Below are 13,031 nucleotides of genomic sequence, written 5' to 3'. Positions count from 1 at the left end.
AATAGTTAAAGAATGTAAGACCTGTGTCACCTTTCTCCCTGTTCCCCATCTAGGAGTCAATCCTAGAGGACTTGTCCCTAACATGCTTTGGCAAATGGATGTATCTCATTACAAAGATTTTGGCAAATTTAAATATATTCATGTTTGCATTGATACTTTCAGTGGACTTCTCTGCACTTCATTACAAACAGGGGAAGCTACTAAACATGTTATTGCTCACTTGCTCCACTGCTTCTCTACTATGGGTACCCTGAAACATATTAAAACAGATAATGGTCCCGGATATGTATCTCAAGCTTTTCGAAATTTCTGCAACACCTTGCAGATAAAATATATGATGGGAATACCTTACAACCCACAGGGCCAGGGCATGGTTGAAAGAGCTCATCTACTTATAAAAAATACACTAAATAAAGTGAAAAAGGGGGAATGGTACCCCATCAGAGGATCCCCCAGGAATTTATTAAACCATATACTCTTTATTTTATTTTTTTTAAATTTAGACACTCATGGTAAATCAGCTGCAGATTGATTCTGGCATGTGGAATCTAAGAGACAGTATGCCATGGTTAAATGGAAGGACCCCCTAGATAATTAATGGCATGGCCCAGACCCAGTATTAATATGGGGAAGAAGATCTGTCTGCATTTATTCACAGCAACATGATGCAGCCCGCTGGTTGCCTGAATGCTTAGTAAAGCAGATAGATGTTAACCAATGTTCCAGGGAGAATAGATGTTAACCAATGTTCCAGGGAGAATGAGGCTCCCTGAGAAACGTTTTCTTTTCTTTCTGTTCTGTTTTACAGCCCAGCCAGACCGCAATGGCCTCTGCTTGTTGCATTCTGCTCCTCCTGATTGGTCCCGTTTGGTCGCAGACAGTGTTACAGTGGGAATTCCAGGTTAAAGAGGGAGACATACACTCTGATGACAACATCCAAACCATTGGCACTGTCTGCTGTCCAGTGGAGGGTTGCCAAACAACCGTTGTCATTCCAATCACCCCATCTATTTTATCCTCTAAATTGAGACCTTATGCATGTTTCACTTATGATAATAGAGGCAGTTGTCTCACAGCTAGTATCATATATGGCAGATGTAGATATTGGGCTTGCCACCTTCATGATGCTTACAGCAAAAATGGCATATTGAGTTATGACGATGGTCGATTCACAATTCGTATAGATGACCCTTGGGACGTCAGGTGGCAAAATGGAGTTAGAGGAAAAATTTATAATGATGGGTACTCCTCACTCCTGGTGGGGTATCTATTTATTTCCCGCCAGCTGGTCCCTGCTACTACTGATAATCAAACAAGACAGATTATCATTCTGAGTGAGACTAAACTTCAGTCTGCCATACATACAAATTCCACCTTTAATCTTGCCCTTTGGCCCAATTATCTAAATTTTGCTTTAAAATTGTTAAACCTTTCTAATATCAATGCTTCATCAGGCTTGTTATGTGCCTCTTTGGTTCACCCCTTACTAGCCACTGTCCCTGTTAAATATTCTGCTGCACCCAACATCATTACCGCTGGCACTGCACCTTCTCCCCCCATGTCGTCTATCCCTTTACTTTGTAATCCTACTCAAAATATTTCCCTCTGTTATATCACTACCACCTACACTCCCCCCTCCTTTGTGTATCGCAGTAATTATTCTGTCAGTTCATCTGTTAATTCCTCCTCTTACATCTTTCTGGTGCAATGAATCCCTGTATCAACAGATCACTATTTCCTCTCCAGGACCCTGTGTATTAATTACTATTGTACCCCAATTGACCATGTATTCACCAGGGGAGTTCGCCTGGCTACTCCGCCCACATATTAAGAGAGGGGTATTCATCCCTTTTGTAATCAGGATAGGATTTACCACCTCTGCCAGCCTTTCTGCGGGGGCCCTGGGACATACTCTCTATACCGCAAAGGAATTCAACTCCCAACTACAGCAAGTTATAGAATCCACGGCCAGTAGCCTTGCATCCTTGCAACACCAGCTGACTTCCCTGGCACAAGTTGCCCTTCAAAATTGTAGAACCCTTGATCTTATCACTGCTGAAAAAGGGGGAACTTGCCTTTTCTTATAGGAGGAGTGCTGTTTCTACGTCAATGAATCTGGATTAGTGGAACAAAATATAGAGACCCTGCAGACCATCAGTTACAAACTGCATCATTTTAATCAAAATCCTTCTAGATGGCTGGATTTCCCCTTCCATGGATCCCCTCCATGATTCCATCCCTTCTCCTCCTCCTGCTCCTTCTTACGCTAGGACCACTGTTAGTAAAAAGGCTTACAGTCTTTTTTTAAACAGCAGGTGGAGGCATTTCAGGTGAAAGCAATTCAGGTCCATTGTCATCGCCTTGATATTTTGGATCAAGAATGCGAAGGGACGCATTGCTATGATGGCGCTACTAGCCATCCCCCTTGAGAGATGAACTGGACAGTCAATGACGGGTATGTGAGAATCCCCCTTTGATGGCAACCTAAGACAGGAGGGTAGTCTAATGCTAATACCTTATCCAATGATGGGTAAGCCCTTGGGGAAAGATACTCCAACCTAAGGTGCAGTTCCCTAGGGGTCTAGCAACCTTTGGTCCGTAAATTCTATAGAGTCAAAAAGGGGGATCTGTTGGGAGCCTGAGGCTCAGCCACTTCTCAAAACTGCTGAACAGACCTAAGCTGGTAACTTTCCATTCTACCCACTCTCCTCCCGCGGCCTTGGCCCGCAGCCTTAGCCCACGGCCTTGTACTCTTTTCCAGTGAACTGCCCTGTTTTCTGTTAATCAGTAGATTCCTCCCTTAGAGTACAACTGGGAAGATCCCGTGGGTTCGGGACAGCCAACATTCCTTCAAATAAGATTAAGGTCTGCTGTTCATTTTCTAGTTCTATGCTGGGTTATTTTTTGCCTGAGTTTGCATGGGACTTGTGTATTCTGACACCATTGCTATAGAAACATATAAGCAGGTTCCCAGGAGCTTATAGGACTCTTTCCATATGGTTATGCACCTCCTCCCTGGCTCTTACAATCTTTCTGCCCCCTGTTCCATGATGGTGCCTTAGCCTTGGGTGGGAGAAGTTTAATAAAGGGATCCTCTCAAAGGACCAGCATTCAAAAATCTTTTGATCTCTACACTTTAGGTATTTGTGACCTTTTATGTTCCTGATTCTCCGTTGCATGAGGAAGCTTCATTATTGAGAACTGAAAGATTCATTAGTGTCCTCTTCGTTATCCCTATTCTATCTTCCATGAGCCTTAGGTGTAGAGGTTGCATTGTAAATGTATCACTTAGGACTGGGTATATTCTAATGTCTGTGTGTGACCCATTGTGTTACTTGGTAATAGTCTGACTGGTGCTAAATGAGCCTCTTTGATGAAGTGACTGGGATATTTGTCTGTAATATATAAGAATACATACTTTGCACATAGTAATAAATCACATTAATCTAGCTATGTGACAGTCTTGGGGTTTTCTTTAAGATCTATGACCACTCCAGCCATGTGTATTAAGTTATGTTTATAGTACCACACTTGAGTTTCCTTTCTTTGAGTGGGCGTTTAGTCAAATTAGGTAGCTGTAAATTGCCCCCAAGATAAGAGTGCCACTACTGCACCAATGACGTATGCTGTGGCCATTCACGTGGTTTTTTAGTCTTGAAGCTGTGTTGGATCATCCACTGATGTTTTTCTTTGGTACCTTCATAACATTCTCCAAAGTTATGAGACCTAGCCTTCAGGGGAAGTGGTTGCATGTCCGATGCAGCTCTATTGGTCCAAATTCTATGTCTGAAATATGCTCTGTCTTCAGCAGTAGGGTCTTACCTTCAAGTTCTTGGAGGCCATCAATGGCTATGACAATAGGCTGAGTAATTTAGGGAGTCTCTTGTACCACCCTGGCCAACAACTCATAGGAAGGTATCTCCTGTCTGGCACTATTTCTTGTTATGTAGCCTTTAGCTATATACATGTTTTCATGTAGAGATAATGTATGTATAATTTATCACTAGGTTGTTGGACTAATATGGTTCCCTCTGTTTTTTTAAAACTCACTAGGTATTATTTCTCTCTTCTCTCTCTCTCTCTCTCTCTCTCTCTCTCTCTCTCTCTCTCTCTGTCTCTTGCTCTCTCTCTCCCCCACACACTGTCTAATCCTTCTACCATGCTTTCCCCATTTAAAGTTCCCCATTTTCCTCATTTCTCCTTTGATAACACCCATCACCAATGGGCCTACCTCTCTTGAGCTATTTTTTCCCTTTATCTCTAATATTCCTTGTAAATAACTCCATTTTTAAATAATTTCTCCCTTAGTAAACCTGTTACATATCTTTCATTTACTTGGCTAGTTTTTTTTGCAAGATTATTCTTTTTTTTAGGCAATGATGAATGGATCATTTCCCTGGTTTCTTTCTCAGTGTGTTTGCTGTTGGTATTGGAAGACACAGATTTCTATGTGTTGATTTTATATACTCCTACTTTATTGAATGTGTTTATCAGCTCTGTGAGTATTCTTCAATATACATTAGATTTTGATGTATAGAATCATACCTTCTGAAAGTACAGATGCAATGCAGTAGACTTTGACTACTTTACATTTCATCAACTTGTCTCCACTTGTCTTGCTGTACTAGCTAAGACTTCAAACACTGTATTGATTAGGCATGCATAGAGTGATCACACTAGGCTTTTTCTGGTTTTAATGGAATAATTTGATCATCACACATTTAGTGTGATGTTGGCTGTGGGCTTGTTTTATATTGCCTTTATTATTTTGAGATTTTTTTCTGTGAATCATTAGATTCATCATGAATTTTATCATAAATGGATGGTAGATTTTGTCAATAACTTTTCTATATTTAATGAAATGATCATGTGGTTTCTGTGCTTGAGTCTGTTTATGTGGTACATCACATTTACTGATTTTCATATGTTGAACCATCCCTACATCTCAAGGATGAAACAGATGAGATCATGGTGTAGTTCTGTGCTGTACCCAATCGGTCGTGTGCTTTTTTTCAGTTGGGATTATTTTTATTTATTATTATTTTTTATATTACTGCTCTTATCTCATTGGTTGTTATGGCTCTAGTTAAATTATTCATTTCCTGTTGAATGAATTTTGTAAGGTCATTTCTATCTAAAATTTCATCTCTTTCTTTTAGATTTTCTAGTTTAATAGAATGTTGGTTTTTACTGTGTGATTTTCTAAAATTCCTCACAATCTTGTCTAATGTTTTCCTTTTCATTTCTGATTTTATTTTTATTCATTTGCGTCTCAATCTTTTTATACTTGTTAATTTCACTAAATGTTTATCAATCTTGTTAATATAATCTTTTTAAATAACCAAAACGTCATTTCATTCAGTAATTTTGTTGGATTTTGATTCCATTTCATTAATTTCAACCCTGATTTTAACTCTGTCATCCTATCTACTCTTTTTTTGAATTGTTAATTGTTTGTTCTTGGTTTTCTGTGGTTTAATTTTTTTTAACGTGGTAACTTAGCCCTTTAATCTTTCCTCTAAAGACTGACTTCATTGTGTCCCTTTGCATTTGGTATGTTCAGTTCTAATTTTCATATAATTCTAGGAATTTTAATTTTTTTCTCAGTTTTTCTAAGGATTCAATTTTCATTCTGTAGTATGTTATTTACTTTCCATGAGTTTGCATACTTTTTCTCATTCTATTTTTGATATCCAGCTTTACTCCCTTGTGGTCAGATGCAATACAGAGTATTTTTATTATCCTAAGTTTCTTTAGATTTTCTTTGACCTCTAATATCTTCTATTCCTTGCCCTGACAGTCTTCTCCATTTCTATGCCCATAATTAATAATTTCAGTCTTTTCATAAGTCATATATATGGAATGCTTCATGAATTTGTATATCATCCTTGGATAGGAGTTATGCTAATCTTTTTTCTATCATTTCAATTTTAGTATACGTGCTGCTGAAATAAAAGCTGAATTAATCACTTTCATTGCTGTTTTCAGACCTAAGTTGTTTTTAGTTTTTATTAATGTGTATGTGTGTGTTTCTGTGTGAGTGTCTGCCACACTGTATGTGGGTAACTGCAGAGGCCAAATGAGGGTGTCAGATTACATGGAAATATAGTTTTAGGTAGTTTTGAGCCATTCAAAGTGGTGCTGGGATTCAAATTAAGATTCTCTGGAAAAGCAGCAAGTGCACTTAACTGCTGAGCTATTTCTCTAGCCCCCTCATTTTCTCATGCTTTAGATACTGCATTTTAAAAAATTAATGTTGTTGAAGAGGAATTATAAACAATATATATAAAAGAAAGTGGGTTTGTAGTTTAATGTGAGTAAACCATCATCTTTTTATTCTTTAAGGACATATACATACATATATGGGAGTTTCAATGAGAATGTCCCCCATAGGCTCCAAATATTTGAACATCTTGTTCATGGTAGTGCTCTTTTGGGATGTTTTAGAAGGTGTGATCTTGCTGGAGGAATTAAGTCAATGGGAGTGGGCTGAGTGTTCTCATACCTGGTAGATTTCCAGTTATTCTCCATTTCCTGTGTCTGTTTGATATATAAAAATTCCTGTGAAATGTTTTCTCTTCTATGTAAATACTTATCTATAGTGATGAATCCTTTTTACATTTTTATGTTGAAAATTTTGTGCGGTTTTTAAGCTATTTTTGATTGAAAAATATTAATCAGAAAAATTTGTCCCATCTTCTAACACCTAATACTTTTACACATCAGTGATAATTTTGAATATAAACACAGATGCTTGATCCTTGAAAATTTTTGATGTTGAATGAATCTTTGTATCTTCCTAAAACTTCTATCTTGAAATCCTGATTTTCAGTGAGAAAGTAGCGGGCAATGACCTCTTTGGAACCCTTGTGGTTAAGTTTACTGCCCTTATAGAATGAGTACTGGCAACTGCAGTGATGACTCAGCAATTAAAGTGTTGGAGATATGAGTTAACTCTCTCTCATTCTTCTTTCCTTTTCCTCCCCATTTGTGACTTTCATGGTTTTCCTGCTACTATCCTGTCTTTATATCACTCAGTTTTCATCATGTGATTTTATAGCAGAAGATGGATGTGATACATAAGTTTATGCCTTAAACTTAGAGCTCTCATGTTCCAGAATTATGAGAAATGAGTGTTTAGAGTATGGAATTATGTCATTATGAATCACAATCTCATACAGATTGCCTTTTTGTCTAATAAAGATACAATTATTAAGTACTTAAGATTATATACTTTTTCACATAAGGCATTACATTCATATTATTTCAGCTTTAATCATAGGCTCCACTGAATTTGCTTTAGGTGTCTTACATATGTTGTGACATTTAGGAGGGCAGAAAAAGGAAGGAGTTTAAAGTTTAGAAATAAGAGTCAAAGCCAAACCTGAAACTGGCAAGGAATGTGCTTCCTGGATTCACGGAACCCAGCAAAGGCTCCGCTAATGTAACCCTCGATTTGATATTAAAGGCAAAAGTATTATAAATTCAAGATAATCATAGACTATATAGAAAGCTGTGTTACCATACCAAGCCATTAAATACCGTACTTCAAAAACATCCAACAAAATAATACAAATATCCTAACCTTGTTAATAAAATAACATAAATATGTAAATATGTAAATATGTTACATTACTTCACTAACTTTATATTTATAATCAAGATAATCAGTCCTATATAATATTTTACTGTAGACAACACATTTTTATATACAAGGGGTCAAATTTTGAAAATGATGCAGAATAAATGTAATGTTTTTCATTATCACTCTGTGTGTTACTTTAAAATATAACATGTAGAGGGACTTGAGAAAACTCAGCAGTTAAGAACATTGGCTGCTCTTGCAGACGACCTGCGTTCAATATTCAGCACCCACATAGTGGCAAACAACTGTCTTTAAATCCAGTTCCAAGGTCATCAACGCCCTCTTTTGACCTCTGTGGGCATTGGATGACATGGGTGCACCTACTTATATTCAAGTAATACACTCATACACATAAGGAAAGTAATATATAAAATAAAATATTAAATATACAATGTAGAATATTTTATTTTCTAGAAGAATGCATTTTCTTAGTTTAAAATATTTTGGGCTTACCTATGGACAGTACCTAATGCTTTCAGGACAGGTTTGTGTAACAAAAAAGATCATTTCAGAGTTCTTGATTATGCTGACTTGTAGCAATTTGCTAGTTTTATTGCTAAGTCATATTATTGAGCATTATGTGTTAATATTTCTTCAAAATAACTATTAGTGTCTACTTTTTAAAAGTGTGCTTGGAATCAGCTTTATCATTTTATTGGCTTTATCATTGAGATAATAATTTTCAACCTATTTTCTTGTCATAATTTTATAACAGTCATGTTTTTATCTTTTAGAAAATAATATTTGGTCAAATAAATGTGGTTTACTGTCCAAAGTATTTCCTATATTTTATTACTGAGTAAATTTTATATATTTAGTGATGATAACTGAAGCTGTTAAATCTAAAACCCTAATGCAAGGTTAAAGATATTTAACTTTCTATTACCAGAGTGAAAACTTAAAAAAAAAAAAAAAAAGAGTAGGGATTCATTATTTAGGTCTGCCTGGCCAGGAGCTCACTTTGTGGACCATGCTGGCCTCAACCCAGAGAACGCCTGCCTCTCTTTCCTTAGTGCTGAGACTGAAAACAAGCGCTATTACCTCTGGTCAAAGATGAGGCTTTTTGATCAACTCTGATGCCCATATGACTTATATCTGCTTAAGTAGATAATACTATATTTGATGAAATTCCTAATTTTGTCCCATATTAATTTACAAATGAAGGTAAATAGTAAAGTTGGTCTTTTTATTATTTTATTTTTATCAATTAAAATGCATATTTTCTATATATATATGCTTGTGTTTGTGTGTGATGTGTTTTTGTGTGTGTATATGTCTGTTTGTCTGTGTCTGTGTCTGTGTCCGTGTATCTATGTGAATATAAGTCACATCTGTGTAGGTCCCCGAAGAGACAAGAAGGGGGTTTTGTATTCCCTGGAGCTGGAACTCCAGGAAGTTGTGAGGTACCCCGTGTGGATGCTGGAAAGTGAGCTCAACTCAACTGAAAGAACTCTTTACCATTGCTTCATTTCTCCATTCCCTGTTTTTATTTATTTTAATTATTTAATTTAATTTAATTATTTTATTTTTTCAGAACAAAATCAAAACCTATAGCCCAGACTTATCTCAAATTTTTGGCCAATCTTGCTGACTCAGCCCTCAAAGAGGTATGATTTCAGGTATGAGCAACCATAGTCAAATTGATCTTCCCAATCTTAAAATTTAACTTTGTCAATAAGAAGTAAATATTCATTGTGCTAGATGGCTTTAGTTGTCAACTTGTCACACCTTGGTAGAGAGAACCTCAATTGGTGAGTTGCCTCCATTGGACTGGTCTGTGGCCATGTATGTGGGGCATCTTCTTTATTATTGAGTGATATGGGAGGGCTCAACCCACTGTGGGTAGTGCCACCCCTGGCTTGGGCAGGTGGGCTTATTTTGTACAAGAAAGTAGGTTGAACAGGAGACAGGGGTGGTCAAACCAGTAAGCAGCATTCTTCCATGGCCTGTGCTCCAACTCCTGCCTCCAGGTTCCTGCCCTGAGTGCCTACCTTTGGCTCCCTGATGAATGGTGACCCAGGATCTATAAACCAAATAAACCCTTTCCTCCCCCAAGTTGGCATTGTTCAGAGTGTTTTGTCACAGAAATGGAGAAACAAACTAGAACAAATATTGGTACCAGAGAGTGGAGCATTACTGTGACAGACACAACCTTGGTGTTTATAGGAGGATTATGGACGTGTTTGGAACTTTGGGCTGGAATAGTAATTGAATGCTTAGTTTGTTGCTGTTAAGCTTGGAACAGCTATTCTGAGCTATTTGTAAATGATGGAGGCCTGGCTTGTGAAGCTTCAAAGGGAAGGGGAGACTATCAGGCTGTTTATGGAATATTTTGAGAACCTGTGGTTTCTGCTCAGCTGGGGCTGAAAAATGAGCTGTGATTGAGAAGAAACAGAACCAGAAAAGTGAAACCTTTACTTTATTGGAACAATTGATGCTGGATATCTAGGGCTGAAAAATCAGCTGTAAATAACAAGAGACCAACATCACTGTTTCAAGATCTTCTGGGAAGTATTTCCTCAGGGTCAGCACAGAAAGACGAGGCCTGAGCCTCTATCTCAAGCTGGAAGCAGGACTTGGTAATGTGTAAATTTCCTGCATTCTTCTGGTGTTTGAAAGCATGAAGGGGGTCACAGAAAGCAGCTGAGACTTGGCACCCTGAGTGGCCAGGAAAGGCCATTTGTGAAAGGGCAGCCTCAGTTTCAGTAAATACCCCAGGATTGAAGGGGTCCTGGAGATAATCTGAGGCTTTGGATCCTGAGAGGCCAGAAGAGGTTATTGGTGAAGGTGCAGCCCCAGTTTCACTGGAGACTCCCAGCTTTTGTGAGATGACAGGATCATGGGATGACCACCAAGGGCAGCAGCAGTTGCGGAATGGAGTAGGCCTGTGTTTTCAGGATGAACTGTATGTGCTGTGAATGGCAGCATCAGAGATGTAGAGCTGCCAAAACACATTGAAGCCCAGGAGACAATGAGTGAATCCCAGATTTCCAGTTTTGAGCTTCTTTGTTGGACATTGGTTTTGCTTAAGAGTGCCCAAGTCTTCTTCTTTGAAATAAGATAGTACTCATTTGGATTTTACAGGACCCCACAGTTAAGAGACTTTTAAAAGAGACTATGGACTTTTAAATCTGGATTTTTCAAGGACTGTGGAACTTTTAAGGTTGTACTGTCTGATGTTGTGATATTGTTAACATCATATCTTGGGGACAAGAAATGGAAAGGGTGTAGTTTAATAATGAAGGGTTTGTGTGTCAAATTGGCAAGAGGTCAATTGTGTTGGATAGCTTCAGTTGTCAACTTGACACACCTGGGTAGAGGGAGCCTCAATTGGTGAATTGCCTCCATTGAATTTGTCTGTGGCCATGTCTGGGGGACATCTTCTTGATTATTGAGTGATATGGGAGGGCTCAACCCACTGTATATTATTCCACCTTTGGGCATGTGGGTCTGTTTTGCATAAGAAAGCAAGTTGAGCAGGGCCCAGGGGAGTAAGCCAGTAAGCAACATTCCTCCATGGCATTTGCTCCAGTTCCTGCCTCCAGGATACTGCCTTGAGTTCATGTCTTAGGCTCCCTGATATGAGAGACAGGCCTGAGCCTAGGGTGAAAGGCTTATTGGCAACCATACAGCTGGCCCAAGGCAATGGCCTGACTGCTGGAGCCACAAGGAACACCTTGTGACATTTGCTCCCATTGGCAGATCATGAGACTGATTCCAAGAGCTCACCACTCCCTAATCAACACCCTTGGAATTCCAAATTGCAACACTTACATATTGCAACAGTCAGGGTCATATGGTTTCCAGGAATCCAGCCTCTGTAATCTGAAACCCATTATGCTAAAGAGGCATCCAACCCGCTATTCTGTGATAGGAAGTTAAGTCTGTTATGCTAATAGGATGCTAAGTCTGTTATGCTAATAAGGTATCCTACTTGTTGTACTGTGATAGGATGCTAAACCTGTTATGCTAATGAGCTATCCTACTTGCTGTGCTGTGATTGAACCACTACTCCTATATAAGCTTGTGCCTTCCTGCAATAAAGCAGACCTGTGTCACTGAACCTGGTCTCCTGTGTCTGAATGAGGCTCTGCTGACACAGTCTCCTCACCAGCCCTGCGGTTTTGGACCGGCAGAAATAGCAATGACAGGAGGCAGCACAGTGCAAGCAAAAGAGCTCCCTCAGCACCAGGGAAGCAGAAGAGCTGCCTCAGCACCAGGTTAGCAGAAGAGCTGCCTCAGCACTGGGTGAGCAGGAGAGCTGCCTCAGCCCAGGGTAGGCAGAAGAGTGGCTTCAGCCCAGGGTGAGTGGAGGAGCAGCCTTGATGCCCATGGGAGCGAAGGAGCAGCACCCATGAGAACCGAGGAGCAGCCACCGCTGGCATTGACTGCACTCCCTGATGAACTGTAAGAGCTGTAAGACAAATAAACTCTTTCCTCTCCAAGTTGGTATTGGTCAGATTGTTTTATCACAGAAAAGTAAAAACAGTCATGACCTTCATTTTTATATCAAGAGCCCAAGTATTCCTCCTCATATTTTTATTTTTTTCTTTTTTTGTGTGTGAGTGTATTTCCTATATGTAAGTGCACCTGTGTCATGTAGAGCTTGTTGAAGTCAGAAAAGAATGTCATCTGGAACTGAAGTTCCAGATCATTGTTAAACACAATGTGGGTGCTGGGAACAGAACCCAGGTCTTCTGCAAGAACAGCCAAAGCTCTTAACCAGTGAGTCATCTCTGGAACCCCCTCATATTTACTATTGAGACTGCACACACAACACACATGCATGCAACTCAAAGAGTTGTAATATGTGAAATTTCCAAAATTAAATCGATTTTATTTTACTAAGTACAGAAAGCAAAGTACATTTCCAAAACTTATTCTATTTAGTCAGGTACTAAAGTATTCGGTAATAGATACATGTATTACACATGGATTGAGTAATCAACATCAGGAAATAATGTCATCTTCACTGGGAGTATTCAGCAAAGTTTAAGCCCTAACCTGTAGGGGTTCTTCCTCCTCTTGCAATTGATTAAGTTTCCATACCATTGAGAAAGTCAGTTTATGAAATTTCACAACAAATCTGTAGATATTTTAAAAGTATCTTCTTTGATTTGATATGTATTTCAACTTCTAGTGACAGTTCATATTTGTCAATAAGAAGTGCATGCAGTGTTACTAAGGAAAATCCTTAGGCCTGGTGCCACAGAAAATGAGCTGGGAATAAAATTCTTCAGTAGAGCATATCCTTAGCATCTCTGAGGCTCTGGGTTTAGTTCCTATGTGAGGAAAAAAAAAAAACAAAACAGGAAAAGAAGCAAAGAAGGAAGGAAGGAAGAAAGGAAGGAAGGGAGGGAGGGATGGAGGGAGGGAGGGAGAGAGG

The 13,031-nt window shown here is 38.8% G+C and overlaps 1 non-coding gene across 1 annotated transcript; it reads right to left on the bottom strand.

Moving 5' to 3' along the window:
- Positions 1–5,851: 5,851 nt before the first annotated feature.
- On the bottom strand, positions 5,852–5,958 carry LOC115071558. The gene has a single exon (XR_003850652.1). It is a non-coding gene; the product is annotated as a U6 spliceosomal RNA (small nuclear RNA).
- Between the last annotated feature and the right edge of the window lie 7,073 nt (positions 5,959–13,031).

The sequence above is a fragment of the Nannospalax galili genome, unplaced genomic scaffold (assembly GCF_000622305.1).
Source record: "Nannospalax galili isolate Female #2095 unplaced genomic scaffold, S.galili_v1.0 scaffold79, whole genome shotgun sequence".
Taxonomy (NCBI): domain Eukaryota; kingdom Metazoa; phylum Chordata; class Mammalia; order Rodentia; family Spalacidae; genus Nannospalax; species Nannospalax galili.
The sequence above is the reverse complement of the archived record's forward strand: the minus strand, read 5'-3'. Positions and strand labels throughout refer to the sequence as shown.